The 17,777-nt window shown below is 42.0% G+C and overlaps 2 long non-coding RNA genes across 3 annotated transcripts; both read left to right on the top strand.

Moving 5' to 3' along the window:
- The first annotated feature begins 1,845 nt into the window (after positions 1 to 1,845).
- Positions 1,846 to 5,947, top strand: LOC127306978 (uncharacterized). 2 transcript variants are annotated; one of them, XR_007855011.2, is made up of 3 exons: positions 1,868 to 2,568; positions 3,777 to 5,281; positions 5,388 to 5,947. It is a non-coding gene; the product is annotated as an uncharacterized lncRNA (long non-coding RNA). The 2 variants fall into 2 exon arrangements; XR_007855010.1 differs by having other exon boundaries at positions 1,846 to 2,568; positions 3,777 to 5,947.
- Positions 5,948 to 9,265: 3,318 nt separating this feature from the next.
- On the top strand, positions 9,266 to 17,552 carry LOC127306977 (uncharacterized). Its single transcript, XR_007855009.2, has 3 exons — positions 9,266 to 13,167; positions 13,278 to 13,513; positions 17,477 to 17,552. It is a non-coding gene; the product is annotated as an uncharacterized lncRNA (long non-coding RNA).
- Positions 17,553 to 17,777: the final 225 nt, after the last annotated feature.

Genomic DNA, 17,777 nt, shown 5'->3' on the forward strand with positions numbered 1-17,777 from the left:
TGTCCTTTGGTCTGACCAATACTTTTGTCTTGTTCATGCAACCTGTGAGTCCCTTATTGGGGTATCTTGATAAGTTTGTTGTCGAGCCCATCGATGACATTCTTATTTTCTCCATGCCTAAAGAGGTTTATATTGAACAGTTGGTAGTAATGTTGGAAACTTTTAAGAACCATCTTTGTGTTATCACGAAGTATGTGTTCTGGATGTTGGAAGTGACCTTCTCTGGTTCACGTGCATTTGCTGAAAGATGTCGCCGTGGATCCGAGTAGAGTTCCCTTTGTTTCCCTCGGGAATCAACACAAGTCGGTTATGCATCTGCGGAATATTCTTGGGATGGTTGGTTGTTACCTCCATTTTCTTGAAAGGTTCCTTTATGCACACTAAGCCACTGACTGGTTTGTTCAAGAAAGAGAAGAAGCTTAATCGCTTTGATATCTTCTTTGATGTACCCACAAGGACTCAATTGTTTTACATTGCAAGAAGTTCATGTGCACGCAATTGCCTTTGGCAGTCGCAACCACATGGTTTTACGTAATCTAACTCAATCTTTTGGAGCTTGACATTGTAGTCTATATCTTGAGAATCTAGCAGCTTTACCTTGGTGGTAGATGTTGCAAATTTCTATTTGGACTTGCTAAGTCTGAAATATCTCATTACACCTAACCTAAGCTGAATCTCAAGCGGCAATGATGGTTAGTGTTTCTCAAGGATTCGTGACATATGTCTCTTTGTAAATCCGGCAAGATTGATGTCATGGTTAACACAATTAGTCGGAAGGCCTAATGCCATAATCTCCTGACAACAAGAATAACCACTCTCCATAAGGATCTTATGTGACTTATTCTAGGAGTTGCCCTTATGACGTTTTATCAGTTTCGGAGTCCAACCTTCACTTGATGAACTATTGAAGGCTATTCAGAAGCCTGATATGGTGTCTAGAACATCAAGGAGAACATTAGAAGCAGCGTTGCTAAATGTCTCTCTATCAATCACTCGAAACCATTTCTCCGGTGATAACAACTCCATGAGAAGAAGTTTCACCTCCCGATGATCCTTGCTACGTCGTTCAACAATGCTTTTCCCATGCCTTTGGATTTTACTTGAAGATCTCTGTAATTCACACGTTGTGTGAATTCGTCAGCCATATGTGTGACCCCAGTACTTTTGAGCAAGCTTTAACCGAATGACAATTCTCTTGTCATATCCAAAGTTTAAATCCTGGGAGAAGTATTTTTTCTTAGGATGTCAAATCTCCATTGTCCATTCGTTCAAGTAACATGAAGTTATATCATAAACCTTGGCACTTCAGTAGCCAGTGCTCCTTCCCTTCCCGTTGTTTGTACCTGAAGTTCTAATCAATTCACACATTGTGTGAATTCGTCAGTCATCTAGGCCCCAGTCTTTTGAGTATGCTTCAATTATTTCATGTACCCATACCCGAAGAGTGACTATGATTTTGAAATCCAAAGTTGCTCTCATTGGATAATCATCTGTCCTTCTACGAGTTGCCCTCTCTAAGAGTGCCTCGTTATGGTATCAAAGGCAGTTTAACTCCTCGCTACCTTGTCCTTTCGTAATCTTGTCAAGCGTGGAGCAATTGCCTACCAAAATTTGAAACTTCTCCAGTCTCCTTCGTTACCTTGACGTGTTTCATGTTTGTCAGCTCAAGAGTTGTTTCTAAGAACTCCTTCCATGAGTTGACCATGAGATACTCGATCTTTGTGACGATCCACCGTCCAGTGTCATTCCCTCTTTCCTTTAGAGTGAAGAAAGCAAATGAAGAGCTCTTCATAGTGTTAAAGATCAGTTTCTTCATGGTGTTGGGGATCAAATTCTTCATGACGTCGTTGATCAACCTCTTCAAGAAGAAAGATCGTCGTGGTATCGACAAGATCGTTGAAGACCGGTGTAGTCCTTGTTACCTTCTTTATTCCTATCTTGGAATCTCGGAACGAGATTCTTTTAAGGGGGATAGATTTGTAACATCCCTGTTTTAGCTAATCCTAAATAGGAGTTGTAATGTGCATCATGAGCATGGAATGCATCATTTAATTTAACTCTCGAGAACATACATTGCGGAAAATTTGGAACACATTAAAAATTAGCTATTTTCTTTCCTATTTTAAATGTCTTCAAAAAGGTTTCAAATATAGTTTATCTAGTCGAAGAGACAAAATCTGCAGATATCACCGCACGCCTGAGTTATCTGGAGCAAAATATCTAGCAGTCTTTAAATTGATATCTATGAGCTACAGTACCATGCATCTAAAATATCCAGAGGAAAGCACCGCACCTCAGCTGAAAAGAAGTGACCAACTAGTACTTCTATTCCCCAACCTAACAGACCATCCACCATCGTTATCCCTATTCCCCATCACACGGAAGCAGACCAACCCAGCAAACTTTTCCAGAACCAAGCTGCCGAGCCATGGAGATCACCTAGGAGGACTAGCGCCTAGACCTTTGGCTGGAGCAGAGCAAGTCGTCCATCAAGGCAAGGAGATGGAGAAGAGGAAAAGACCAACACATCTCTGATCGGTTCTTCTTCATCTTTGATCTTGAGTACAGGTACAACCTGTATGTGAGGCCCTTAATATCTCCTTGTTCCAGATTCGTTTCCTTGTTTTTCCTATTAGATGAGTTGATGCATGGAACAGAGTGGTTAAGATGGGAAGAGAGAACTTTCAGGTTTTCTAATCCATGATACGGTTGTTTCTTGGGCAACCATTCTGTAGCATGTCTTATTCTCAGATTCAGCTACCTTTAGTGGTTATCTGAAGATGTGTATCACATAATTAGCTAACCAGATCAAAGCAACATATACTCCTGTAACTTTCAGTCAGAGAGAAAGAGAGATGTGCAGTACAGAGTTTCAGTCTTAAGCAACAAAGAGCAAGGGAGCATCGATCCTTGTTGTTTGTTAACATGTTTCGTAAAATAATCCTTCATTTTGGCTGGAGGTAGCTTCTATTTGAGTGGTGTTCAGGTTTAATCCCTGCACCTACACATTTCTGAACTGGAGTTCACACCGAAATCTCCTACTTCTGATAGCAAGAACCAATCTGAATACATGTGAATACGATCAGTACTTGCATGTTTAACTCTACTGAAACTCCCTTTGCATGTTGTGCAAATACCTGCTAACATGAGCCATTTCATTTCGAAATTCAAAAACTAGCTGAGATATGTTAGTGGTCAGATACTAGTTGTACATCAATGCCTTTGTTCAGATTTCTTTGGAGAAGATCTCGAGCTAAGGAAACCCTCAGTTTAGTTTGGTGTTTCAAATAGTTGTTGTGCCCATCTTTTCAGTTTAACAACTACAGTACTAACATCTGAACTCAGTGATTCTTAACAAAATTCGTGAGCATCCTTTCAGAGAGTTTAAAAGACCAATTTCGTATTCTACTGTTTTTCGTTTTCAGAAAATATCCGAACTTGTAAAAACCATAACTAATTCATATAAATTCAGAAAAATGCAAATAAGATATCAAAATCTTCAGAAAAATGAGACCTACATTTTGGTATCATAATCATGCATACTTGAAGAACTTCAATTAACACTTATGTTAGAACAATCTAATGCCACTTTATGGGGTTTATCGGAATGCAATGTTTTATGCATTCAACCCTATTTAAATTGATGAACATGTCTTAGGGTTAGTTTCAATACCTAATTAACATGTCATGTCATCATTCTTGTTTGCGCATTGCATCGATGCCATGTGTTGATTGTTCCTTTACCTTTCCGGTGTTTGCTTCTTCGCGAGCGATAGAGCAAGTGCCGAGACGATGAAGATCGCCAACGACGCAGATCAATAATTGTCCACCGACGAACAAGTCAAGCATGGGATCTCCGAAGATCCACATTGGTTTGTCAGGGACAAAGGCAAGCCCTAGCCTGGTTCATATTATGATTTCGAAATGCTTTTACTTCTGGTTCCTACATATCGCATTCGTTTCAAATATGTTTTATCGGCAGGTATAGTTATCCTATGTATGTTGCATTTACCATCCTTGTAGCCTAAATACTCTGATCTACTGCTCCCAACAAGACTAGGTTTGAGCTATGTGTGCATCGCTAGAGCCGTTATATCGAATATACTTAGCAATGCTTAGTTGATGAATTCTGATCCATCCGGTTGATGAATCAGAGCTGCGAATGAACCTAGTATGGCAGGATGACGTGGTAAGATCAGTGATGATAATTAAACATGCTTAAAGGCTTGGATGGGCCGCCACATGGGGATGTGGTGATTTGACTCGTTCTAGCCGATACTAGGACCTGAGGTTCTCGCCTTCGAAACCAAGACTGAGCGTACAGCCACACGGGGCCCATGGGAACCCCTTGGCCCGAACTTGCCTAGCTTACCCATGAGTCAATTAGTTTGCGGGTTCCATTTGGCATTCTGCATGGCGAAGGCGTGGAAAAGGTTTTCAAAGGTGCATCATACAGGGCGTGGTCGGGGTGAAGGATGCTGGAGGCATTGAACTGGATCCCCTGCGCACAATGACCGGGACCGCCTCGGAGAATGGCTACCTACGATGACGGAGTTCCCCAGTTAGATTGACTCATGGAATAGGCGAAGCAAGGGAAAGGTTTTGGTCGACCACCCTCTGCCGGCACACCAAGGAAGTGTGTTAATCATGTGGCGTTAAGAGTCGGTCGGCGCGTGTGGGTAAAGTTGTACACCTCTGCAGGGTAAATCTTTTCGAAAAGCCGTGTCCACGGTTACGGACGACTTGGTGATGGATTCTGTGATCATAGACAACTTGAACCTAATCGTAAAACTTGGAATCAATGTGTGATAAGGATCCCCTCTCAGGGTATGGAGGGGGTGATCCTAGTGGATAGGTTCAGCATATGATTAATATTCGGTGGATTCAATATGATGATTAGTAGAGCTAGTGATATCGCTCTCTTATCCCCTTTGAAAATGATCTGAGTAGACGAGCTTCTGCTCCCTCTTGTTTTACAAAGGAAAACTGGCTTTCTGCAAAATAAGCTCCACATAAAGCCTCCCATACCAGATTTGCTAAAAGGTTGTACTAAGTCTTGCTGAGTCCCTGTACTCAGCTTTGCATGCTTTGTTTCAGACGAAGTCACTCCGACAAATGAAGGTTTCTAGGTCGACATCGACGAGTAGCTTGGGATTCCCAGGTGGCAGCCTGGAATCTATGGGCTGGGACGTCGCCGTTTTGCTCCTGGCCTCTTAGGCCTTTTGCTATCTTGCTATTTAGAATAGCATAACTTCGCTTCCGTTGATTGATGAAATGTCAGGTCAGTGACCTCTGCTTGTAATACTTTGGTTTTTCGCTCAGGTATAAGCTTGTATTACTCTTTGAGTCGTAGAGTCACTGTTGTGTTACCGATTCTCACCCTGTAGGCCCTAGAGATCTAGGTTAGGCTTATGCCAGATGGAGATCTGGGTTTGTCTAGCCTATGACCCCCGGGGTCGCCACACGAGGCTTGAGGATGAAGATCGGCGATGTTCTTATTTGACGTCACCCTTTTTCTAGCAGACCCTCACGCGTTGGGGACAACGCTTCTGGGAGAAGGGGAGGATGATATGGATATCCAGGCCTGGTACACTAGGACAACCATTGATATGATGATTAAGTCTAAGGTTGTACCAGTATTTTATCACAGTCTTGTTATTAGGAAATAATAATGTAACCAGGTCATGTGGTGGGCCATTAGGGTTTAAATTAGTGTTTGTTTGACTTGGGCCTGTCCGAGTCAAACTAGGTTAGGCCCAATAGGGCTGGCCGGCCACCTCTCCCTCATATAAGGAGATGGTGCGTCCTAGGGTTTGGTAGATTAGATTGAATCCAGAATATGTAGAACTTTGAGTTCATACTATCACCGTCCCTATGGGATCGGCGTGCGTGACGGCGTCTTGGACGTTCGCCCGGTTATCCAATAAAGGTGTGAGAGTTCTTGAGTCTGTCAAGAGTAATCATATGCGCTTGAGTATCCTTGAATCTGTCAAGGGAGTTCAAGATCTATCGATCCTATGGATCATCAAGGTGCATCGTGAAAGATCAGGACAACTGTCCTCATCAAAAAAGGCAAGTGACAAAATATCAGGAGCCAAAGATAATCCAAAAAATAAACTTTATTGTACATAGAGTATGACATGCGGGTCCCATTTAGCAGCAGTGGTCTCAAAGTTTCAAATGCGGCTTGAGATCAAAGAAAAAGAGAGTTGATTGTACACAGAGGATGGCATGCGGGTCCCATGAGTCAGCAGCTTACTCAACGTTTCCAAGGCGGCAGGGGATCAAAAGAAAAAGGAAATAGCAAAAAATCAGTGGGTGAAAAAAATCCAAGAAAAGAAACTTTTATTGTACATAGAGGATGACATGCGGGTCCATGAGCCAGCAGGTTCCTCAACATTTCAAAGGTGGCATGAGATCGAAAAAAAGGCAAGTGACCAAATATCAGGAGCCAAAAAAATTCAAGAAAAGAAACTTGATTGTACATAGAGGATGACATGTGGGTCCCATTTAGCAGCAGCGGTATCACCGTTTGAGAGGCGGCACATGATCGAAAGAAAAAGGCAAGTGACCAAATATTAGGTGCAAAAAAAATCCAAGATTTTTTTATAGTACATAGAGGATGACATGCGGGTCCCATTCAGCAGCAGCGGTATCACCGTTTGAGAGGCGGCACGAGATCGAAAGAAAAAGGCAAGTGACCAATTATGAGGTGCCAAAAAAACTCCAAGAAAAGAAAGTTGATTGCACATAGATGATGACATGCGGGTCCCATTTAGCAGCAGCGGTATCACCATTTGAGAGGCGGCACGAGATCGAAAGAAAAAGGCAAGTGACCAATTATGAGGTGCCAAAAAAAACTCCAAGAAAATAAAGTTGATTGCATATAGAGGATGACATGCGGGTCCCATTTAGCAGCAGCGGTATCACCGTTTCAGAGGCGGCACGGGACCGAAAGAAAAAGGTAAGTGACCAAATATGAGGTGCCAAAAATAACTCCAAGAAAAGAAAGTTGATTGCACATAGAGGATGACATGCAGGTCCCATTTAGCAGCATCGGTCTCAACGTTTCCAAGGCGGCACGGGATCAAAAGAAAAAAGAAGTAGCCAGAAATCAGGGGTCAAAAAAATCCAAGAATAGAAAGAATTTTCGTTCATAGAGGATGACATGCGGGACCCATGATCCTGCATCGTAAACGGCTCGATCGTAGAGCGTTGAACCAGATGGCGCGATCGAGAAAAAAAAACAATGCTAGAGAGGCTGCCATCTGGGCCCTACATCCCTGGGAGGTGCGGATTTGCGTTGACTCGGCCGGCGAACCCAAGAATTCGTGATGCACCACGTCCCGGGCCACCATACGCGACATTTTAGACGTTTTCGCCGGGCTAGGTGGCCTCAAAACGAGAAAAAAAGTTTTGACATGCACCACGGAGAGACCAAAAATCGTCGGCCATGGTGCAACAGCAACCACAGCGCGACTTCAACTACGTCGGCCATGGCAACTTTTCTTGTAGTGTTACTTGAGCCGAAGATATTTTGATGTTACATCTGTTTCAATGAATGAATAATGTTCATATTCTTTTGTCGTACTAGCAAAAGGGCCCGTGCGTTGCAACGGGAGAAAAAAATAACAAACTATATTGAAGTTAAATCCTTCACGAAAATATGCTAATTGTGTAGTAAACATTTAAATCATATTTTCTCGTGGCCCAAATAAGCAAATGATTCACAATCATATGCATATAGTCCAGAACGATTACATATATCCTCACCCTGAATAGCATCGAGTCACGACAATATGTTGTCCTTAGCAAAATTGATCAATAGTACCATCAAAACCATCGCTGGATCAATAGTAAGATCTACTAAACTTACAAAGAGAACCAAGTGTTCAAATCAGCGGCGGATCCAAGATCTGACCAAACCTAGAACCAAAACTGAACTAAGTGGTGTAATTAGGCTAATTTTTATACCAAAAGTGTTCTAGACCCCAGGCTATGGCCTAGTTTACCCGGGGTGTAAATATCTCTGTTTCAAGCCGAGATAAATGTGTCAATTAAAAGCCTTCTGAGCATCCTTCCAAATAAGGCATGTATAATAATATATTTCTTGATCTCATCATCCAAATCAAAATACATAAAATAAGTTCAGACAGTGAGCTAGATGAATACGGTGAGCCGCACTTCTAGCGATCATTGTGCCACTCCGGACAGCTCGCACAAAGCAGCAACATACTGATGGGCCATGTATACGCTCATATGAATATACTAGGAAAAATACCCGTGCGTTGCAACGGGAGAAAAACTTTTGGATAAAAGATGATGGCGTAATATTTGCCACAAATCAATCAACATGCATGATCTTAGCCTCGACTTACTAAGAGATGGAGAAAAATCAACTAAAATAGCAGAAAAGTTGGTGCAATTTGCTATACTAAAGGGTGACATTAGTTATTTATAACCAAAAGAAAGGCATAACCAATTCAAAGGACATCAGTACATTTAGTGTTAGTGTCATGTCAGGTTCAGGTTGAATTGTTCCCGATAACTGGGTTGATTCTGGTGATCAGATAACAACACGGGCAAGAAGGAATAAGAATATGCATGTTTGTAATTTGTACATTACTACTCCCTCTGTTTCATTTTAATTATAGTGCCTATTGTTTTTTGGCACGGAAATTAGCGCAAGAGTATTTTTTTACACAACGTAAAATTTGGGAAATCCATATCTTCCTAACTTACCATAACAATTTTAGGGGCTGAACGATTTGGGAGCTGAATGGGGAGGGGGTAATTGAAAAAAAGCTAAGCTAAAACCTTATATTCTGGAACAAATGCCAAAAATCTATAGCCACTATAGAAAGGAACGGAAGGAGTAATATAGATAGATGTGTCATGTATATAACAAGGCCCGACTAATATTTTCAGTGATAGAATAAATAATTAATTATAAAACGCTCTACATTATAATTCCTCATAATACGGAAATTCAATTCGGCTCCCGGGTGCGTATGCTCCCTATATCAAAAAATTATATTTTGAGTCGTCAAAAAATTTTGACAAAAAATTCTACATGTGCATCAACATAATATATGTGCATTCGTCAAGTTTCACGAAAAATCAATATTTTTTGTGGTCTATGTAAAAAAGAGAAAATTTATCTTGTAAAAGCATTATTTTTTAGCACTTAGTTTTGTCTTTTTTACAGACGTCACATGACAAGTCCTTTTTTTATGAAACAACTTTGTGAGCGTGCAGCACGTGAAGATGTACGTGCGAATTTTTCGTTTCAATTTTTTTGAAATTCAAAATATGTATAATATGAATTTCAAAATAGTGGGAGCATATGCTCCCATGTTCCAAAACATCACTCTCCAGATAATAAGCTCACCTAGCTAGGTTGCATCCATGCAGCAAGTAAGTGCAGAATCAGTGCAATACTGCAGTCTCCACATGATCTTCTCTTATATATCCATCTCCCATTATCAACGGAACAAAATTCCAAGCAACCATTGTATATGTATACGTGATGTAAGATTTTAAATCTGAAATATTGCAATATTTAAGTAAATTGATTGTTAGAATATCAAGGAAGCAAAGAAAATTCTATCATACCAATCTCCGGCTAATTAATCTCCTGCTGTATTTCCATGGTCCCGAATCCATAAAATTATCTTCCACCAATTATTAATGCATGCGAGCAGTCAATACCAATCCTGCACTTCAACGGCACTTGGCATGCTTAGGCTTAGCAACTATTTTTTGACAACCTCTACAATATTTGGCCCTGAATTTTCATTTGTCGTCGCTTGTCCAGCTGCAACCACTTTAATTTCGCACTAATGTTCATCTCATCCAACACCACCATGATGTGTCCAACTGCTGCACCACGAAAGTCCACGTTTTCCATACTGCTTGACTTCATCTTTCCACCTTGACTGACACATTGCCGGCACTCCCCACGCATCAAAAACTTTGATGTGTACATGTTTTGCTTTGTTGTACCATCTTCTCCATATCTAGGAAGATGCGGTGTACCTCTACCTCTTCGTTGCTGTTAGAATCGGTCGTCTCTGCCCGGTGCGTGCGCGCTGAGTCGAAAGCCCCTACTACACCTCTTCGCTCACCGTCGCCGACATATACGCGAAGATCATTGACCCGCTCAGTGAAGCGGCAAATGCAGCAGCCTGTACCGCAACACGAATCTTCCAAATTCCAAATTCATTTGCTACTTCAGGTCACCAGCGGTGACCGCATGTGTCGGCGCCAGGGTCGCAAGCGGCCGTCGTTGGGCTCGTGCTGGCCGTTGAGCTGCCAGATGCGTTGGCTCGGCGGTGCTGCAATGATGTCCATGGCAATGGTCTGCCTCGCGGATAGTGCTCGCGGCGCGGAGCTGTATATGAGCAGTGCTGGACCTGCAGAGCTTGTGGTGGCGTTGTCCAGTCGGCAGAGGAACGGATGGAGGTAAAGGCTTCTCCGGCGTTGCAGCGACTACGGGAAGCGCAAGTGATAAACGTGGAAGGCGGCGGCGCAGATTTTCGTCGGGATCTCGTCCAGTCTCCGGTCGACAGCAGTAGTCCCCGATTGATACCTCTCCGCCTGTCCTCTGCTTCTCGTGTTGATTTTCCCTATTACGTAGATTAGATCGATCGAGCATGCCTGGCTGCACTGCGACGTCCGCGCTGAGGTTAGTTGAGAGACGCGATACCCGTGGTGTCGCAGCTGGATGAAGGGCCAGGCAGCTAGTGCGTTGTTGCTGCCACCGTTGCCGTGCGTGGCCGACATGCCCATGGCTGTAAATATCTCTGTTTCAAGGCGAAGCATCCTTCCAAATAAGGCATGTATAATAATATATTTCTTAATCTCATCATCCAAATCAAAATACATTAAAGATTCAGACTGTGAGCTAGATGAATACGGTGAGCCGCACTTCTAGCGATCATTATGCCACTCCGGACAGCTCGCACAAAGCAGCAACATACCGATGGGCCATGTATACGCTCATATGAATATAATACAATCTGCAGAAAGACAAATCAGTTTACGATACAACCATACGAAAAAAAATCCATAATGAGAATAGAAACTGTTATAATCGATACAACCTGGCCGAGCGAAGCGAGTCTGAAGTTAGCCTCTTATTGGAATTTAGATCACAATATAACAGAAACTACAAAGATGAAAGCAGCTATATTTGGGTAGTGCATGAAACCCATGTATACGCTCTTGATAGATCCGCAAGAAAAATCACACATTCACTTGTCATTTTTCAAGTCATAATAAGAATTAGCAACAGAGCTATTCACACATGAGCCAGTGGTGCAAAAATGACTTGATTCCACCAAAACAAAAGATGTTGTATATAAAATTTACAACAAACAACATCAATCTTGTTCCGGTGTTCTCGTTTTGAAGACATAACTTCTGAATATCTTGTCTCTGCATCATCATATTGGAAGCAAGCAAGGATGACTTTCACCATGCACTATGCCTCTCACTTCCTCTTCTCGCTCAGCTCCGGTCTCATCCGTTCAGGTAACTCCTCTCGCCGCCACTCGGCTCGACGCGCGGCTGGCTGGAGCCGGTCTTGAATGCACCCTCCGCGACGCCGGAGACAAACTCTATAGGGCGGCGCAGGCGGCCAGAAGCCAGGTCGATGTATATAGACAATGGCGAGAATACCAGGCTGTTAGCTCGATGTAGATGGCGTGATGTGCAGCAGCGAGAACACCAGATTGATGTATGAACGAGGAGCCTCGCGTAGTCGTTAAATGCTGGAAGACCGCCGGAGTGGGACTGTGGAGGATTCCTCGCCAGAGACTGGATTTTCAGAGCAGGTGCGCCTTCCGCACTTTTTTTTGAGGCACTCTTATACAAACCACACTGAACCACCAAACTAAACAACACCCCCTCCAAGCTCAAGGGCAGTTTAGGACCTGAAAACCAGCGCCATCACCCACCAGGATTAGATCATTCGCCTCCAGCGTCCTCCTCAAATCCTCGGCAGTGCCCGGCCCAAATCCTCTTGTGTTGTTCATATCACAGACCTCCAAAGTTGACCTGGCTTTCTTCTGAGGAGTTAACCAGGCTCCGGCCACAACAGCAGCGGTGGCCTCCGAGCTGAAACCTCCACCTTGTTCAACAACATCGTCAGCTCTCCTCTTCCTTCCTCCTTCAACTGGATTTTCCACTGAGCACAGCTGCAAACCAAGTGTTTCCACAAACCCTGCATGCCAAGACATTGAGAATGGTTGAAGACAAAGTCATTTTTGGTAATCCAGATAGCTCTCAACACAGCAGCAAAGATCATATTAATGTTGCTATTCTTTGTTTTATCAACCCAGAGAGAAGAAATGTCATGCATACTTAAAATTCTAAAACAACGGTTGAAGTCACCAGGGCTGAGCACATCCCTAAAACAACGGTTGATCACACATATGATGGGCAGGGGTATGGTCTGATTTTTAGGCTTGAAGAAGTGAAAGGAAAGGGGAAGAAAGAGGACGCGGAGATGCATGATGTTGACCCAGATGACGGTTCAAAAGAGGAGGATGGAAAGAATAAGGAGGCGCCAAAAAAAGATGATCCACCTCCTAAGGAGGGGCCTGCTACTTTATCATCTAGTGCTGCTGTTATGCCGACAAAGCAGTCGACTGGTATGTCTAATCAGACGCAAGTTCTTTCCCTTCCAAGCATGAAGGTAGGCCAGATTGATTGCCAGTTATCCCCTAAGATTGAAGTTCGATTCTAGTCTCAAAATAAAACAAACACTTTAGTTCCTCGCAAGCTGTGGGGCGGTAGCGATGATGATGAGGAGGAGAGCCTCCCATCGCCACTCCCTCGTTTGATGAATGATGAGGACGTCGCTTTGGTGGCTGATCAGGTTGGGTCTCTACCGTTGAAGGAGGTTTCGCCCGACAATTTGGCCTCATTCTCTGTAGTGCCAGGAAAAAGGCGAAGCTGCCTTCCAGTACGGTGTCGCTGCAGATAATCTAGCAAATCCCTTTGCCGTGGTAGGAATGAGCGAGGCTGTGCAAAACTGTGTCGCGGTAGAAGACTCAGTGGTTTTCTCTGCCGAGGCAGGTCTTTCTGCTGTGTCAACGGCTGGCGATGTTGCACCTAAGAACTGCTCACCTAATGTGTGCAAGTCCACTAGTAAAAATAAAGGTATGATACATGCACGTGCTCATGGGAATGAAGTCCCTAACATAAAATGTTATTCTCCTTCACATGAGTATAAAGATCATTCTCATAAAATTTTCCTTATATTCATACAGTAAGCTCTTCTAGTGTTCTTCCCAATTTATCTCAAGGGCTCCACGGCAAGGTGGGCACAGGAGTTTTTCTTGGTGGCCGTTTTTCTATGGAGGATGTGGTAAAGTTCGGGGGCATTTCCCCTCCATCCAAATATTTACGTTCCAGTGAACGTATTAGAGGCAACATAATGCGGATGATTCTCAAATAGCTCGAGCGCAGCAGTTGGCACAGGCCAAGAACGTTGCCCATTTCTCAGGTACACCTACTGTTTCAAAGTTTTCCCTTTGTGCTATTTCGGACGACACTATTTTTCAGAGGGCGCAAAAGTTAGGAGTGTCTCTAGGGGGTACGTCCTCTCAGGTTACCAACACAATAGCCAATATTAAACAGGTTGATAATAAAAGAACTTTGATCATGTTGTCTAAAAATTTAGAAGAAAAGGAAAAAGTGGACAGTGATATACAAATTGGTACATTGCAACTTGCTCAGGATTTAACTTCAGATTTACAATGTGAAGATAATCTTTCCGCAGAGGAGTTAGTTCCTGTGCGTGAAAAGAAAATTGTGAAAGTTTATAAGAGAAGGGAAAAAAAGATAAATTGGCACCCAGAGTAGTGCGTAGAAGTGTCCGGTTAAGTAAAAAGGTTGTAGGTTAAATTTATTTGTTAATAATGAAGGGAAGTTTTTGGAACGCTGACGGATTTAAGGATACTGCAAAGCATAATTTCGTTAGAGAAACTATCAGAGATTTTAAGCTTGATTTTTTTGCCATCCTAGAGACTGGCAGAGGAAATTTTTCAACACCTTTTTTAAACAATATTTCTAATGGGCAAGATTTTCAATGGTACTGTGTACCACCGATAGGAAGATCGGGGGGGGGGGGGGGGGGGGGGGGGGGGGGGTGGGGGGGGGATTTTAGTCGGCATAAATGCAAATTCTTTATTTGTTCAACAGGTGGTCACAGGGGATAGATGCGTTAAGTTTTATGTGACCTCCAAAGTGGATAACTTTCGGTGGGTTTTAGTTGCAGTTTATGGGGCGGCTCAAGATGATCAAAAGCATGAGTTTCTGTCCGAGCTAGTTAGGATTTGTGAGGATGAACCTCTTCCTCTGCTTGTGGGAGGAGACTTTAATATTATGAGGCGAAAAGAGGAAAAAAATAATGAAAATTTTAATACTCGTTGGCCTTTTATTTTCAATGCTATCATTGATAGTCTTGATCTGAGAGAAATAGCTCTCTCAGGCAGACAATATACATGGGCTAATAGAAGGGAGAATCCGACATATGAGAAATTGGATCGTATTTTGGCTAGTGTTGAATGGGAACAAAAGTATCCGCTCGTTTCAGTGAGAGCGTTAACTCGATCGAGATCTGATCATACACCTCTTCTCTTGGATTCGGGAGCTCAATTGTTTAAAGGAAATAAGTTCCATTTCTCTTTTGAGCTTGCCTGGTTGAAGGAAGATGGGTTCTTCGATATGGTGGCAAAAGAGTGGGCTTCGGTTAATTCTGGATCAAATGCGTTAGAACGTTGGCAAAATAAAATACGACATATTAGACAGTATCTTAGAGGATGGGCAAAAAATTTGAGTAATATAAAAAAGATTGAAAAGGAAAAGTGGCTAAACATTATTGATTTGCTTGATTGTAAAGCAGAAACAATTCCTTTAGATGAGACGGAGAGAAATAGCTTGCGGGAGGCCAAACTTAAGATTGAAAAATTACGCCGTGATGAGGAGGCGAAATGGGCCCAAAGAGCGAAAGTGAGGCATATTCAGGAAGGGGGTGACAATACTAAATACTTTCATCTTATTGCAAATGGGAAACATCGCAGAAAACGTATTTTTCAGTTAGAGCAAGATGAAGGGACAATATTAGGTCAAGAGAACCTAAAAACTTACATTTCAAATTACTATAAATCTCTGTTTGGCCCCTCTGATCCTACTTCTTGTACTATGGATGAGACAATAACACATGATATTAAACAAATTTCAGCAGAAGAAAATAACATTTTAACTGCAAATTTTACTGAAGAAGAAATCTTTCAGGCTCTATCTCAAATGGAAAGAAATAAAGCTCCGGGGCCAGATGGGTTCCCCGCGGAATTTTACCAAACTTTCTGGGAGGTTATCAAGCAGGATATATTGTCTATGTTTGTTAGCTTTCAAAATGGGGATTTACCTCTATTTCATTTGAATTTTGGGACGATTATTTTGTTACCTAAGAAAGAAAACGCGATTCAAATTCAACAATATCGCCCTATTTGTCTCCTAAATGTTAGTTTTAAGATTTTTACCAAAGTAGGGACAAATATAGTGACAGACATTGCCGAGAGTGTGGTTCAGCCAACCCAAACCGCCTTCATGCCGGGGAGACATATATTAGAGGGGGTTGTTATTCTCCATGAGTCCATTCATGAGCTTCATAGGAAAAAGTTAGATGGAGTTCTTCTCAAAATAGATTTTGAGAAGGCTTATGATAAGGTAAATTGGTCTTTCCTACAACAAGCATTGCAGATGAAAGGTTTTGATCCGAAATGGTGCGCATGGATCCAACGTTATATTGAGAAAGGGAGTGTGGGAATTAGAGTAAATGATGACATAGGTCATTATTTTCAGACAAAAAAAGGTTTGCGTCAGGGAGATCCTCTCTCTCCAATTTTATTCAACATTGTTGCTGATATGTTAGCAATTATCATTGAAAGGGCCAAACAAGATGACCAAGTTAGCGGTTTGATTCCTCATCTAGTGGAAGGGGGGATTTCTATTTTGCAATATGCGGATGATACTATCCTATTTATGGAACACAATTTGGAAAAGGCTCTTAATATGAAGTTGATCTTATGCATCTTTGAACAATTATCAGGCCTCAAAATAAATTTTCATAAGAGTGAAATCTTTTGTTTTGGGAAAGCCAAAGAGGTAGAGAATGAATACAAGATTCTTTTTGGGTGCGATATTGGATCCCTACCTTTCAGATACTTAGGGATTCCAATTCATTTTCGCAAACTTAAAAATGGTGAGTGGAAACCAGTGGAGGATAGATTCGAAAAGAAACTTAGTAGTTGGATAGGTAAGTTACTATCTTATGGGGACCGACTTATACTAATTAATTCTGTTCTTGCGAGCCTTCCGATGTTTATGTTGTCGTTTTTAGAGATTCCGGTGGGCGTGAGAAAAAGGCTAGATTTTTTCCGATCCCGATTTTTTTTGGCAAAGTGATGGACACAAGAAGAAGTATAGGCTAACAAAATGGAATGTAATTTGTAGACCAAAAGAACAAGGGGGTCTGGGAGTGGAAGTTCTAGAATTAAAGAATAAAAGTTTACTTAGCAAATGGCTATATAAGATCATGAATGAGGAAGGGGTTTGGCAAGAGATTTTACAAAACAAATACTTGAAAACTAAAACCCTGTCACAAGTTTCAGCCAAACCAACAGACTCCCCGTTTTGGAAAGGCTTAATGAATGTTAAAGAGGAGTTTTTTAGCCGAGGCACTATGGTCATAGGTAATGGACAAAAAACTAGGTTCTGGGAAGATATTTGGTTGGGAGATACACCGCTAAAAGATCAATATCCGATGCTTTACAATATTTTGAATCATACAAATGTGACAGTTGCTCAAGCTTTAGCCTCTAATGCTCTAAATATAGGTTTTAGAAGAGTGCTAACGCCTTACAAATGGGATAGATGGGTTGATTTGGTTACAAGAGTTATGTCGGTCCAGCGTACCGATAGTGAGGATACTTTTAGATGGAAACTCACAAACTCCGGGTCGTTTACTGTTAAATCTATGTATCTGGATCTACTTAATGACCATACAATGTACTTAAAGAAGTATATTTGGAAGATTAAGGTTCCACTTAAAATCAGAATTTTTATGTGGTTCCTCCATAAAGGGGTGATTCTAACTAAAGATAATCTTATAAAACGTAATTGGCATGGGTGTACCAAATGTTGTTTTTGTGATCAAGAGGAGACAATACAACACCTTTTCATTTCATGTCCTTTTGCAAGAATCCTTTGGAGAATTATTCGTATAACTTTTAATATTTATCCTCCGGCTAATATTACAAACTTATTTGGGAATTGGTTAAATGGTGTTGCTAAAAAGGATAAAGGTCTCATTAGAGTTGGTGTGTGCGCTTTGCTTTGGGCGATATGGAATGTTCGCAATGATTTTATCTTTAATCAAAAGAGTTTTCCATCATTTTTGCAGGTTATCCCTCTGGTTGCGCATTGGATCCATATGTGGTCCTTTCTCCAGCCTTCCATGGACCGCCCGGACATGGATTAAGAATTCTGGCTTGTTTGGCGACGGTAGCACGGGATTTTTACAGCCGGTGAGGTTGGCGTTCTGAGCGGCGTCTCACATAGATATGTTCTCCAGTAGTTTTCTGAGTGTTTTTAGGTGGCTTATCCACGTGGAGACCTTGAGTGATCCTTGAGTTGTAATAAGGTTGTAATAATGCTACTCGTTTGAGACGTTCGCAATAAAACGCCGCATGCATCAATTGATG

Source organism: Lolium perenne, chromosome 6, assembly GCF_019359855.2.
Source record: "Lolium perenne isolate Kyuss_39 chromosome 6, Kyuss_2.0, whole genome shotgun sequence".
Taxonomy (NCBI): domain Eukaryota; kingdom Viridiplantae; phylum Streptophyta; class Magnoliopsida; order Poales; family Poaceae; genus Lolium; species Lolium perenne.